The sequence below is a fragment of the Macrotis lagotis genome, chromosome 8, assembly GCF_037893015.1.
Source record: "Macrotis lagotis isolate mMagLag1 chromosome 8, bilby.v1.9.chrom.fasta, whole genome shotgun sequence".
Lineage (NCBI taxonomy): Eukaryota > Metazoa > Chordata > Mammalia > Peramelemorphia > Peramelidae > Macrotis > Macrotis lagotis.
Window position 1 is genome coordinate 12,972,309 of NC_133665.1, and position 15,737 is coordinate 12,988,045.

Consider the following 15,737-nt stretch of genomic DNA (forward strand, 5'->3'; position numbering starts at 1 on the left):
CTCTTTGTGTGGTGCTAATTATCCTCTAAAATGCCTTCACCTTCTTCTCCCAGTATAATTCTTTTTTTTCAAGTCTTGTTTTAAACCCACATCCTCTGTCAAAGTATTCTCCTTTCAGTTGTTCTGATAGAAGTACAATTCTTGAACCATAAACTTAATTACATAATCAATTTATACTCACACTTTCTGTCAAAGTACCCTCCCTCCAGTTGTCCCAATAGAAATATCACACCTTCTAATTAACTTTCCTTTAAAGTATCCTAAGAGAATAAAGAGTTAAAGGATTGTTTTTCTGTTTGGTCTTATTGACTAATATTTTCCCCTTAACCTTACTATATATTTTCTTTCCATTTACCTTTTTTACAAATCTTTTAAACTTTCATTTGAAGATCAGATTTTCTGTTCAGTTCTGATTTTATTAACAGGTTAATTTGAAAGTCCATCTTTCTCTCCCCCCCAAAATACTGAATTTTTTAAAGTTTTCAGGGTAGTTGATTCTGGATTGTAATCCAAGCCTCTCTGCTATTAGACTCTCTGAGTGGTCCATTGATATTGAAGCTGATAAATCCTGACTATGACTTCCTATTGCTTCTTTTGAGAATTTTGAAATTTGGCTACAATATTCCTTGGAGTTTTTATTTTTTGGATCTCTTTCTGGGGATGATCAATGTGTTCTTTCAAGAACTATTTTATCATCTTGTTCTAGGATATTAAGGCAGTTTTTCATGATAATTTCCTACATGATATTGTCCAGACTCTTTTTCTGATCATGACTTTTAGGTAGACCAATAATTCATAAATTATCTCTAATGGATTTATTTTCCAGATTGGTTGCTTTTCCTGAGAAGGACTTTATATTTTCTTCCATTTTTTTCAGCCTCTTGGTTTTATTTGATGGAATCTTAGTAGTTCATAGATATGTTAGTTTCCATTTGTCCAATTCTAATTTTAATTTTATTTTCTTCAGTCAACTTTTGTTTCTCCTTTTTTCAGTTGATTAATTTTACTTTTTGATGAGTTAAATCCCTTTTCCATTTTGCCAATTTTATTTTTAAAAGTATTTGCTTTATTTTTCTTAATTCTCCTGTAGGACTGTCATTCCTTTTCTCCATTTTTCTTCTTGCTCTTCTTTGGTTTTTAAAATCCCTTTTTGAACTCTTCCAAGAGATCTTTTTGATTTGAGATCAATTCAAAAACCCTTTTGAGGCTTCACATTGTTAGCATTTTGTCACTGTTTTCCTCTTCTGAGATGGCATTTTTATTGTCCCTATCAGAATTATAGCTTTTATGGTTCATACTTGTTTTTTGTTCATTTTAATGGTTGAGTCTTCTCCTGGGGCAAAGGGGACATAGTACCAAACTTTTTGTGTTGGGGTAGGGGTCGATTCCTGACTTAACTATTTGCCTGTGATGCTAGTAGTTCATTCCCTTCATCAGGGTAGCCCAATCCAGTCCTGCTTGTTGCTCCAGCATTACTGGGTCTCAAACTTTGTCTTTTGAGCTGAGGCTGGGACCCTCTCTGCTAGCCTGCTACACCACTGGCTTGCAGAGCTGAGGCCTGAGATGCACTGTGGCTAAAATCCTCCAGTTAACTTTCTAGCCCTCCCACCCATCCTGAGATATATACCCCCGCTTACCCAGGGGACATAGAACTACAGATCCTTCTCGATGTCTTGAGTTGAGGATTTACTTTACTCTGCTGTTTTGTGGGTTTCTATTACTTTAGGATCTCTTTAGATCATTCATTTAAAATTGTTTCAGGAAAAACTCAGGGAAATTCCTAGCTTCACACTGCCATCTTGATTCTGCCCCCACAATTCCTTAAATTAATTTAAAAAAACCCAAATATTTATTTTCTCTCTCCCCTTCCCTCCCAAAAGGAAAAGAGTATTAAATATTCATTGACAATATAAAAAATGTCTAATTTTGCATTCTGAGTCCATCACCTCTCTGTTAGGAGGTGGAAAGCATCCTTCCTCACTGATTCCTTGGAGTCATGGTTGATCATTGCATTAATAGAAGCTTTAAGTCTTAAAGAGTTGTTATCTTTACAATCTTGTTATTACATAATTGCTTTCATGGTTCTGCTCACTTTACTCTGCATCAGTTCATATAAGTCTTCCCAGATTTTTCTGAAACTGTCCCTTTCATTATTTCTTACAGATTAATAGTGTCCCATTACATTTTTTTTGCTAGGCAATAGGGTTAAGTGACTTTGCCCAAGGTCACACAGCTAGGCGATTATTAAGTGTCTGAGGCCAGATTTGAACTTAGGTACTCCTGACTCCAGGGCCAGTGCTCTATCCACTGCACCACCCAGTCGCCCCATTCCATTACATTCTTGTATCTTAACAATTAATGGGTAGCTCCTCAGTATTCTATCTTTACTACAAAAAAGTGATGCTAAAATAATTTTTTCTTTGTTCTCTGTGGAATAAGGTCTAGTATTCATATCATTGAATATGTACAGTTTAATAACTTTGTAGTTATAGTTATCAATTACTTTTCACAATGACTAGACCAATTTACTGTTCTACCAACAGTGCATTAATGGACTTTGTTTTCCCTTAGTCCCTGCAACATTTTTCATTATACTTTTTTGTGTTAAATTTTCCAATCTGATAGTATTTTTAACTTGTATTTAATTATTACTGATTGGGAACATTTTTTCATATGGTTATTGATAACTTGGTTTCTTTGAAAGTATTCTGTTTGTATACTTTGATGATTAATTCTTGGGAAGTGACTCTTATTCTTATAAATTATTTCACTAGAGATAATTGGGTCTTAGAATGTGAGATAAGGAAAGTAAGAAGACATTTTATTTGAGTAAAGGACTAATAAAACAAAGTCAGTAGTACTAAGCTCTGCAGGTACCTCGGGGAACTAGGTAAATAATCATAGAATTATTTTCATTTTTTTCAGTTTGATTTAAAGTATGTGATAGCTTATAGTAAAAGGTACGTATCTAGGAGGTGATTTTGACCATTTTGACTGGAGTAGTGATAGTGAATGGAATATGTCAGATTCAGCTCTTATTCAAACTTCTTAAGGATACAGTTGTTTGATTCAAGAGCATAAACAGGACCTTCTTGTATAGAATTGGAGCTCTCATTTGGTTATTGGAGTGAAATATTCTTTGATAGAAGTCATTAGATCCAAAATGTCATTTATCTTGGGAAGGATTAGAAGATATATCTCATGACAATCTTCAGGGGTGGAAGTTTTCAAGTTTTAGATGGTATATTTTCAGGATATACTTTTTTATCAGGGAAGAGAGATCTAACCAACTCAGCTTTGTCTGAAATAGTCTACCTATACAATTTAGTCAGACTTTTTAACATATCCTGGTGGATTCTGTTATTGTTACTCCACTGCTCTATGGAGGCCTGGAGTAGCATAAACCTTCTGGAGTAATTGACCCCTGAAGTAATAATAAGCCCCAGTCTATCATTCTGGACAAATTCAAAATATGAATGCAACAGTTTTTTGGTTTCCATAGTGGCATCAACTCCCCAATGTGAGAATATTTGAAGTCGTCTATGACAAAGATTATGTAAAGTGTGATTCTTTAGGAACGTTTCTCCAGGTAAATGAGTCAGATGCAGATTTTTTTTTTACTGCAAGGGAAGACAAGCCATGGGCATACCAAAATTTTTTAAATATTACTAAGCATTTCTCCTTAGGCATTTTATGCAACCAAGTGAACAAGAAATGCCAGCACGGGTAAGAAAGATTGAGGAAACATTGGGAGGCCATGAGAGAGTTTCTAGAGTAAATCAGGGCAAAGATAACAACCAATTTGAACTGAGTTCATTCTTGGTTTCAGTGTGTCATCCTGGAATAAATCTAGAAAAGAAAGAGTTGGAAAGAGGGACAGTAGAGAAATTAGGAGCCAAAAGGAAAATAAGTATCAAAGATAATGGGAACTTTTGCCACTGCATCAAGATATAGATTTCCTATGGTGACATCAGTGCCATTAGTATAGACCTCTATTCAAGGGACTAAAATCGCACAAGGCAAGAGAATGGCAGAAGTAACTCACTTCTGACAAGAGCCATAGGAGGTAAAAGTCTTTGTCACTTTATGGAAGCCTTCTGCATTAAACCAAAGGCATGACTACTATAAGGATAAGATTTCAATTTACTGACTAAAGACCAAGACAACACAGTCAAAACTGCTACATTCAAAACCTCAAAGAAAAATGTGGATTGTTCTTAGGCCAAGGAAAAGCTAAAAATGAATTTTTAAAATCAAGTAAGAGAGGAAGAAGAAAAATTTGGAAGACAAATGGGAGTAATGCAGCAAAAAGCATGAAAATAGAGTCAACAGCTTGGTAAAGGAAACCAAAAAAATACTCATGAAAATAGCTCCTTAAAAAATACAATTGACCAAATGGAAAAGGAGATACAAACTAAACCTTAATGAAGAAAATAATTCCTTAAAAATTAAAATTGGACAAATGGAAACTAGTAATTCCATGAGATGTCAAAAAAACCAATTAAAATCAAAAGAATGGAAAAAATAGAAGTAAATGTCAAATGATTTCTTTGAAAAAGCATCTGATGTGGAAAATAGATCCAAGAGATAATTTAAGAATCATTGGATGGAGCAGCAAGCTGGCACAAGGGAAAGAGAACCAATCCTAGAGTCAGGAGGACCTGAGTTCAAATTTGAACTCAGATACTCTGTGACCTTGGACAAGTCACAACCTCATTGCCTTGCCAAACAAAAGAATTACTGGACTCCCTGAAAGCTGTCATCAGAAAAAAGATTTTTTAATTTATTTTTATTAAAGATATTATTTGAGTTTTACGTTTTCCCCCGATCTTGCTTCCCTCCCCTCCCCCCCCCCCCACAGAAAGCACTCTGTTGATCTTTACTTTGTTTCCATGTTGCACCTTGTTCCAAATTGGGTGTGATGAGAGAGAAATTATATCACTAAAGAGAAGAGAAGTCTAAGTAACAAGATCAGACAATAAGCTATCTGTTTTTTTTCTAAATTAAAGGGAATAGTCCTTGCACTTTGTTCAAACTCCCCAGCTCCTTATCTGGATACAGATGGCACTCTCCTTTGCAGACAGCCCAAAATTGTTCCCGATTGTTACACTGATGGAACAAGCAAGTCCTTCGAGGTTGAACATCACTCCCATGTTGCTGTTAGGGTGTACAGTGTTAGAAAAAAGATTTTTAAAAAGTCTCAATAAATTATCAGGAAATACTGCCCTAATATTCTAGAACTAGAAGATAAAATATAAATTGAAAAAAAATCTCTTGAAAGAGATCTCCAAATGAAATTTTCTAGGAATATTATAGCCAAAGTCCATATCACCCAATTCAAGGAGATAATAATGACAATTAAAATGTCATGGAGGCTGAGTCAGGATATAACACAAGACTTAGCATTAAAGAATTAGAGGGTTTGGAATATGTTATTTGGGGAGGTTAAGACCTAGTATTACAACCAGGAATCACCTGCCCAGCAAATATTCAGTAAAATAGAGGATTTTTCAAGCATTTCTGATGAAAAGACCAGAGCTGAATAGAAAATTTGAATTTTAAAATACAAAACTTAAAAGCATCATGGAAAGGGTAAAATAGAAAAGAGAAATCATAAGGGATTTTGATATGGTTAAAATGTTTATATTCCTATTTGGAAAATTACATTTATAACTCCCAAGAACTTTTATCATTTATAGGTGAGTTGGGAGTATATATAGACAGAAGAAGGCATGGAACTGTTTTGAGTAAGATGAGATCATAATCTAAAACAGCAAAATTAAGGGGTGAGAGTGAGAAAGGGATGTACTCAGAAGGGGAAAGGGAGAACTGACATGAGGTGAATTTTCTGAATTTTCTGGTAGAGTTCATGAACTTTGCTCTCATTGGAATTGGCTCAAAGAGAGAATAATATATATGTGTGTGTGTGTGTGTGTGTGTGTGTGTGTGTGTGTATATATATATATATATATACACTTAATTGGGTATAGAAATCTATTTTGGGGGGTGACTAGGTGGCACAGTGGATAGAGCACCAAGCCCTGGTGTCAGAGTACCTGAGTTCAAATCTGGCCTCAGACACTTAATAATTACCTAGCTGTGTGGCCTTGGGCAAGCCACTTAATGCCATTGCCTTGCAGAAAACCTAAAATAAATTAAAAAAAAGAAATCTATCTTGGTCTTCAAGAAAAACACCTGAGAATGGGCAGGTTGAAAGGAGAAAGTAAAATAGGGGGGGAAATAGAATTGAAGGAAATAATTTAGTCCTTAATGAGGGCAGGGAAGGAGAGGAAGGAAAGAATTTGGAACTCAAATTTAAAAAAAATGTTAAGAATTGTTTTTACATATAATTGGCAGGAACATAAAATTTAAAAAAAAGATTCAGTAGCAAAATGTTATTGAAGGAAGGGAAGGAATCAAAATGGGCAATCATAAGGGTCCCAGACACTGGGACTTGGCATAAAAATAAGGGAAGATAAATTAACAAGGGAAGACATTAATGAGGTCAAAGCATGGAGGACTCAACTAAGAAGAGGTCAAGGAACAAATAGGGTGGTCTCCATTCTTTTGGGTGATTTCAAGGAAGATTGAACCAGCTGACTATTTGGATTGTGTGAGCAAGCATTCCTCTCATCATATTTTGAGGGGTAAAGTTATTGAGTCTTATATTGGTTTAGATGGGCGTGGACAGTATAAAGCACCTTTCATACCAGTAGAGCACAAAGAAGACTTCTGCATACATTGTCCTGTTTCACAAGCAAGGCTGCAGCTGCCAACCTTTTGGAGGCATGGAGGAAAATTTACTGGATACAGGGGCAATAAATTCAGGAAGATTTTTGGCTATGGTAACTCTCCAAAAACCTGGAACCCAGACCCAGAAGCAATGTGGTGAGCAAGCAGGTGTTGCTTTACATAAAGAGTTGAACTTCTATCAGGAAGATCTGGTGTCAAATTCTCAATTATATTCTCACTTAGCTGTGAAAGAATTAATCCTTAATTCAATTAGTAGTATTAATTAGTGATGATATATTTTAGTGTATAAAGATTTCTGTAATCACAGGTAGATATATTATCATTAGCATCAGAGGTTAAGGTCTTCATTTTTACAGAGCTGAGCTAGCATTTGCATTTTCTTATTTCCCAAGACCCAAAGGTATTACCTTTTGTGGTCATCTAAGCTAACATTCTTGACCACCTTTACCACAGGTAACTTTATAGTTAGCACAGTAATTCCATGACTCACAGATTAAATGATGGTTGTCATACCTCCAACACTTCCAACAACTGAATATTGTCTTTCCAAAAGCTGAATGTTACAGTTAAAACTACTTTCCTTTTATATTTTCTTATTTCTGAAATTTTCTGAATAATCATCACTGTCATGAATATCTGTTAACCTTTTTTTTACTACTGTAAAAAAGTAGTTCTGTAAGATCCCAGTTTTTTTTTGTCACTGAGGAGTCATTGACCTCATTTGTTGGAAATTGCTAGCTTTACTAATAAGTTGATTATGCATGGAATTCTTGCCTCTGTCTCCTTATAACAGATTTTACTGTCACAGCTGTGTTACCCTGGACAAGTCACTAGCCCCTCAACCTCAGTTTCCTCATCTTTAAAATGAGAATAATAGCACCTATCTCATGGGTTGTGGTGAAGCCCAAAAGAGTTATGTAAAGTGCTTTGTAAACTTTTAAACTCTTCATAAATGTTAGTAAATATTTTTATTTTCATGAGAATGGAGCAAGAAAGATTTGTTCCAGTCAAGCAAAGTCAAGAAAAAAATAAGTAGGTCTTACTCTTGTATATCAGCTCCAGGAATAGATTCCGAGGAATTATCCCCAGTCAAGTCTTTGAGTGAACTGAAAAATTAAGGTCTTACTGCCTACAGACCCCCGTAACTGTTTTTTGATACATGCTATGGGCAAATGCACAATAACTTGTATTGTTGTGCTCATGATCTTAAGACTTTCTGAGATCAAATAGGAGGCCTGAGTTTGGCATAATTGAAATTGGTTTTATGTCCCAGAAGGGCCAGATGGTGTATGAGAAAAACAGTTGTCATTAAAATCTTTTAGTAATTTTACAGTGACAGATGTTTCTGTGACACTGTCTTAGGAATCTTGGTTTGGCATCCGGCATTGCAAAAACTCTTAAAAAACCCTTTGGGAATACCAAGACCAATTTATATGGGTAGTATCTTGAGTGAATTTGTTTTGGCTGGGAAGACAAATGCCCAGCAATGGAAATTATTAGGAAGTCTATCATATCGATTTGAGTCCTGGGTCCATCAGCAGGCACAAGGATCCTAAATACAGATTGTTAAGAAACAGGATGTGAACAGGACATAAACCTTGAGTAACTTCATTTCTTAATAGAAGAAACATTTGGAACTTTCTGAGTTGGGAGGGGGAGAGTAAACAAATGGAATTCCCTGAAATCAGGTAATTTACTGGAAAACAAAGCTGAAGTCTCAAAATAGAAGTTTCAGAAAGTGAAGTCAGTTTGGATTTCACAATAGTACTAACTTAAAAGGAAAACAGATACTGAGTTTTGGTGAACTGGAATAATTTTTAAAAACCCATTAGATCAAGGCAGGTGAAATACTTTGCAGTGGAAGATACAGCAGAGAGAACTTATAGCTGGTATAGAACCTGCCATCTGGTTCTGATTGGTATCATGAGTATTTACATCTTGGAAATTAAAATGAGCACAAGTTGCGAATCGTAGTTTGATTTATTATTTTGTTGTCTTCCTTAAGAAAGTGATGGAACTAATAATGTTAATGCAGATAAAGCTTAAAACTGTGTCATATTCACTTCTCCCAAAGAGGTCCGTCTGTCCCATTAAATCAAAGAGAACATCCCCATAAAAACCACATTAAAGAACCATTGTCTTGCATATTGGAAACTGGGATAAGTTTGGCCATTGAGCAGTAAGACTAATTGATTTACATCTTCCCAAATGGATTGATATACTGCAAAAATAAGTTCTAATTTTTTTTAATTAACCTTGGTTTTCAGTTTTTAGGAATGAAGCTAGACCAGGTGATGATATCTGAAGGCAACTAGATCACATGGACTAAAGTGATTTCTTCTGACATTTCTCTTCTCCCTTCTCTTCCCCTCCCCTCCAAGGTGAGGGTACTGCCAGAGAAACATACTTATGGGACTTTATTGGAATAATTGTTCAGAACACAGACAGTCTTGGTTCTTTTGGGGTTGGCTTGTTTTCTTAGGACCAGTTTCAGTGGGGTACCTTGATGAGTCATAGTCATAATTGACTACTTAGCAGTTTTGGGGATTCTTGAGTTCACTCACATCTCTTGGACATTTGGGGCAATGCATTATAGGGAAGAATGCTAGCTCCTTATGAGAAGTCAGAGCAGTTGTGATCCAGAGGTCCAAAAGATCCTTATTTCATGAAGAAGCTGCAGAATTTTGGGGATACTATGCATGGCTGGAACCAAATTGAAGTAGATAGGAATTTGGGATTTATGCATCTTAGCTTGTGATTGTTCCCTGTTAACCTTGAAAGTGAGAATTGATGCTTTGTTACTGCCTTTTTTCCATTTCCATCTTCTCCAGGAACATTTCCATCAGTTCAGAATGATACATTTTCAAATTCTCACAGAAGTTTCAAAACTAAATGTTTCATTAGAACAGCAGTTCTCAAAACTTTTTTAGTTTCAGAACTCCTTTAAACTAAATTATTGAAGATTCCTCCCAGGAATTTTATGTTGGGTAAATCCTTTGATATTTACTGTCTATATTAGAAATCAAAAATTTTAATGTTATGAAGTGTTTTGATCTTGCAGACCAGGGTCCCTGTATCATACTTTGAGAATAGCTGCAATAGAGGGGAAACTGGAACGCAGTGGGGGGAGATAGGGTGGGGGGGCAGCTTGAAAAGTTTCCATTTAGTGAAATGAAGTCCATAATTATTGCACACAAAATTTTCTAGTCTTTGGGAAATAAGAACATGAAGACCTAGAGGGACATTCTCCCTTATTTTCTCAATGAGAGCTCAGCAGGAAGAGGCTTAACCATGCAGTGCTATTAGATTGTTCTTAAAAAATCAAGAAATCGTGTTTTTGACAGGCCACAGTCAAGAGAAAGTACTAGGACAAGATAAATTTACCAAAGCTGTATTTACTAGTGTTCTAACTCCTGAGTCCCTGGCCTTGTGTCACAAATTGTATTTCTGACAGTAGAACGTTAGAGAAAAATATTCTAGCGCCAGTAATCAAGAAGCAGACACAGTGAATTATTGTAGATGTAAACTTTGAGAGAATGAGCAATAGACTTGGGTTGCTTCTCCTTGGAGTGTATAAGCTCTAATGTATGGTTATATATGTAACTGATGGTTTGGTTAAAAACATGTTTGTTGAGCAAATCTTTGTGAAAATGGAGTAGTTTATATTAGAACTTTTATAATATGTTCTCGATATTTAATTGAATTGCTTATTGGCAGTGCAATTTTTAGCTTCATAATTTAAAAAGAAAGCACTTTAAGCAAGCTAACACGTATCAACTGATTCTGACATTACAGTAGCAATATCAGAAGAGGGCATCGACCAGTTCTCTGGTTCTAAGAATATGACTCCATGTCACTTAGTGAATTTCCCTGTGGACCCCAGTGACTAGATAGGCCACTTAGAAGATAGATAGAAGATAGATAGAAGATAGTGATGTAGCAATAGAAAAGGACTGAAAGTGTACACACAAACTTTAAAAAAAAGCAACCCTTCTTACAGGTCAGTTGGCAATTTGGGGCTGGGGGAAGAGTTTAAGTGCCAGAATATACAGTTTAATTTCCTTATCTTTACATTTGGCTAATGAAAGACCTTATAGAAAAAGTTCACATTTGTAATAAGGAAGGACCATCCATTTTTCTTAAGAATTATTATGTGGCTCCTGCAGCCAAGATCATCCATCTGGACATACCATCTACAAACCTTGCATTCTTACAAGAGTTGACATTTATATAGTGCTTTAAGGTTTGTAAAGTACTTTATATATACATTAGTTCATCTGAGTGATGCTACACTTTTAATAAATAAAAAATATCTATAGTAAATATTTTATCTTTTATGTTTTGTTTTGTTGGGGTTTTTTTCCTCAAAGATGACTTCAAGAAAATTAGATTAGAAAAGTGTATGTTGGTAGCCTTGTTCATATACAAATAGATGGAGATAGAGCAAATAATCTGTTGGATCTTGGAGATGAACAGTGCAACCAAAACTCTCTAAGTTACTACCAACTTCCAAGAAACAGATGTTACTTCAAGTAATTTTGGAAGAGAGAATACCACTAGAGCAACAGTTTTGAAGAGGTAATGTTTTTTTCTGAAGCTGTAGATAGTAACCATTGGAAGAATAGGTACTGAAAGCTCCTTAGACAGGAAATTTTGGTCTATCTCAGGAAATAAATACTCAGTACACACACACACACACACACACACGTTGGCTCTTCGTAATTGTTCCCCCCCCCCCAACCCTACCCCCCTCTTCTAGCACTGGAATTAGCAGTAACTAAACTAGAGGCTATTGGTAATAAAAAATGTCTAATTTTTACAAAAGAAGATAGAAATGCCATGAAAGGAACTAGCTGATAAAATGTTAACACCATCAAGAGCCAAAGGCCACATTTGCTACTAAGACTTATTAAAAGTATTTCTTGAATGGATGGGACATAGTCTAGTAGAATGTTATCTCCTTTAGGGCATAGACCATCTCCTCTTTGTATTTTTATCCTGAGCACTTAACACTGTGCCTGGCATATACTAGGTTTTTAATTATACTTGTTGATTAGTTCTACATCATGTAAATGTTTGCTGCCTTGTGGGGAAGTTGTAAGCTTGATGTGGTGCTCTGAGAAGATATCATCAATTATGGTGGTGATAGCCAGCTTCTCTGCCTTGAGATATATAACAGTCTTTTTTTTACCTCTTTCACTTGCCCTCAGATATCTTCAGATGCCCTTGAGAAGAAGAAATTTTGGCTGAAGGCTTGCAGTAAACAACATCAAGTGCAGGATTGAGTTGAAGGAGTGTGGTACAATGGAAAGAGCACTGGATTTAGAATCAGAGCCTCGGCTCAAATTTCCTGCTTTACCTCTTATTAATACTTGTTTAAACTTGGGGAATGCACTTAATATTAATGACCCCTTGAATTTCTCATCTATAAAATGTTTAACCTAGGTATCAAGACAATATCTGGAAATCTGTACTTTAAAGTCTATTATTTTCCTGCCTGATTCAGTGCCAGTGAACCGGATTCTGTTTTGGTTTCTACCAACACTGAAAGCTGTTCAGTTTATCTCTACAAACTTGTTTATCTAATGCCTTTTGAGTCACCCAGGCTCACAGTCAAAGTGTCATCCTCAGCGTCTCTCTCTCTTATCCCCTCATATCCAATTCCTGTTATATCTGCCTTCATAATATGTTTTGTTTATGCTCACTTCTCTGCTCTGACCCTACCACCATCCTGATGTGGGCCCTCATCACTACATACTTAAATTATTACTGTAACTTTCTGATTGTTTTTTTTCCATCCTTATTCTATGGGAACCATTGCCAGTTGTCTTGACCTATGTCTTGCCACAGGACTCATGACTGAAGGGTAGAGTGAGGCTGGTGACTTTGCATAGTTCCATCTCACTTAAATTCAACTCCTTTGCAAATCAAGACATAACTTTCCTAATGTCATTACTCCAATTTGAGAATGAAGGATGAAAAATAAACAACTCCATTCTATCCTCCAGTAAGCTCTCATGTTGATCTTTCTAAAATGAAAATCGGACAGACTATATATATATATATATATATATATATATATATATATATATATATATATGTATGTATATCATTCCTTCCATTCATTAAACTCTTAATATCTCTTAATATCTCCAGAATCACATGTAAAATCTATTTGGCTTTCAAAGTCCTTCAGAACCCGACCCCTTTATATTTTTCTTAGTCCCCTCTGTCTGCTCTGATGCAATAACACTGACCTCTTTGCTGATCCTTGTGTAAGGATACTTTTTATCTCCTGATTTCATGTTTTTACTTTGGCTGTCCCCTATGCTTGAAATGCTCTCTTCTTACCTTTGCCCCTTGGCTTCCTTCAACTCTCACCTTATTTAAGAACTCCTTCCTAACCCTCCTTAATCTTAGTACGTTCTCTCTGAGATTATTCTTAATTTCATGTTGTCTCTTCCTTTAGATTGTGAACTTGAGAGCAGGATCTGGCTTTTATTTTTCCTTAGCACAAAACATTAGTGCCTGCTATGTAATTAAAGCTTTTAAAATATGGGTTGAATGACACTCTGTGATATATTGCTAGATGTTATGGATATAAAAGCAAAAGAAAAATGATCCCTACCCTCAGGTAGTTTATATTCTATTAGGAATATAATATAATGTAATTATTTTATTAAGGTAACTGCTCCAAAGGTAAATTTAAGGGAATGAGATCCCTAAGGGATGATCAAGGAACACTTTATAGGAAAGGTAGTGCCTGACATGACACCTTGATCTAACCCCAAAGGGTTATATCAGATGTGCATTTTGAGAGGTAATAATTTGTAAGTGTGATCCAAGCATAGGGGACTACTTTATATAAATGCAAAATAGAGATGGGGGATGTAGAGTGTTACATTTAGAAGAATAGTAGATTGTAAATAGAAATATATGAAATAAACATTGAGTGACAGGCTGGGTTCGTGTTATGGAAGACTTTAAACACTAAGCTGACAGGTCTATATTTATCCTAGAGGCATAGGGAACTATTGAAAGATGTCATTGTAGGGGAAAGAGTGATGTGATCAGGTTTCTTGTGAAGATTATTTGGGCAGTTGTGTAGAAGATGGAGAGAAGGGTTACTCTGGAAGCAAGTAGATCAATTAGGAAAACTACTCCAGGAGGACTTGCAGAGAGAGCTGGGTAGAATTTGAATCTTTTCTTTACTTGGAAAACTGGTGGAGGAAGGGCAAAGTCCCAAGGGATGCTAAATAGTTCTGATTGGAGGTCAGGCCTGCCAAATGCTGAAAAGCAAAAAGGACCCAGGAAGGAATGCAAGACTTTCAAACATGCTGAAAGAGAGTTGAATAATTCAGCAAAGAAGATTAAGATGGCATTTTAAGACAAACCAGGAGCATTGTGTCATAAGAGGATATCTAATGTCAAAAGCTTTAGAGAGTTATTGAGGATAAGGATTAAAAAGACCATTAGATGTAGATCTCTTGCTTATTGGTAATTTGGCAAATTTCAGTCAAATTTTGTCAGGAGTCAAATTGAAAAATTATTAAGTATTAAGGTTGTTAAGGTATTAAGGTTGTGGAGACAGACATGTAGGTGACTTTTTTAAGACTTTGGTGGTATGAAAGAGGAAAGAGCAGTGAAATATCACTGTCTTAATTGGAAGTGATCATCTAGTCCAATTGCAATAGAAATTCCCTATTTATCATCTCTGACAAATAGGTCCCCAGATTTTGCTTGAAGATCTCTTGAGAAAGAGCAGAACTCTCTTAACTCCCCAAATAACCTGTTTTTACTAGAGGATAATTTCCATCAATTGTTGATAGTTCTGCATTCTCGAGCAAAGTGGATCAAATCTAATTTTGCTTCCATTTGGCAACCTTTCAGATATTTGAAGATATTATTTCTTACCTAAACCTTTTCTTTTCCAGCCTAAACATCCTTTGGTGTTAAAGTATCCATATACTTCAGCTGATTCTCATATTTCATAATATTGAGGCCTTTTTACTGTTCAAAGCCTGATGAGTTTTTGTATCCAGAACACACTACACCAAATTCCAGATGTGTTCTAACCTCAAAAGAACAGAACCAGGATTCTTAGCTTCCTCATTTTAAACACTTATGCTTTTGTTAATATAATCTTAAGATAGTATGTATATTTTACCATGTTACCTGTTAACTTTTCTAGGTTCCATGTCACACGGATTACCCTTATTGAGCTTAGTATGAATGGAAAAATGAATTTATGTGCTCCCAATGTATTAGACCACCCTGTACTTGTGTTGGAGATAGAAATAAGAAAGATACTCCCTGACCCCAAGAAATTTACATTTTAGTGATAGGGAGAAGGGAGTAGTATAAGGAGATGGGGGAAACAACACTTAAGGATTATAGACTAGGGAAAAGTGTGTTTGAATTTGGGAATTAATGGATTGGTGATGAGTAGAGCCACAGAGCATTCCAGTTAATATGCCTTTTCCAGAAGTACTGGTAGAATTTATTTGACTTCTCTTCCCAGAGCAAGAGGTGGAAAGTAGATTGGGGTGGGAGGGTGTGAAATGCAGGGATATAGCTAGGGTAAATGGTTGGGTAGAGAAGCATGAGTCTATGATCTAAGACTAGCTACATGTATATTGGCTGACCAATTAATTTGGCACCATCCCAGAATGTTGGTTCCAAAGTTGAGTCACTTATAATTTGGTGCCTCAGGATACCTAAAGATCTGAACAGGTTCCAAAGTTTAATCAATTATAACTTTAGTGTCTTAGAAGGCCCAGTTGCTGGGACAGAGAGAGATAGCTTGAGCATTATATATAGTATTAAATGAAAAGTTTTTTGATCCTTTTAGAATATGGAATAAGTCTTAGGATATTTGTAAATAGTAGAGAACAAGTCAGAGTCAGAGGATTAAATGGATGATGGGTGGGACAAGATTTTTGAGGGGCTTGGGGGAGGTGATAAGATCCAAGTGCATAAGCAGC

The 15,737-nt window shown here is 35.8% G+C and overlaps 1 protein-coding gene across 8 annotated transcripts in view; it reads left to right on the forward strand.

Moving 5' to 3' along the window:
• ATF7IP2 (activating transcription factor 7 interacting protein 2) overlaps window positions 1-15,737 on the forward strand; it is a 118,373-nt gene that overhangs the window by 58,926 nt on the left and 43,710 nt on the right. For 2 of the 8 annotated variants that reach the window (XM_074196380.1, XM_074196381.1), the window contains exons 2-3: window positions 9,021-9,134; window positions 11,964-12,760. The exons of 3 other annotated variants lie outside the window; for them this stretch is intronic. The gene's annotated coding sequence lies outside the window, so the exon portion shown is untranslated. Of the gene's footprint in view, window positions 1-1,008; window positions 9,135-11,963; window positions 12,761-15,737 lie in introns of those variants that run through there. 3 more of the 8 variants (XM_074196384.1, XM_074196385.1, XM_074196383.1) reach the window with 2 other exon arrangements.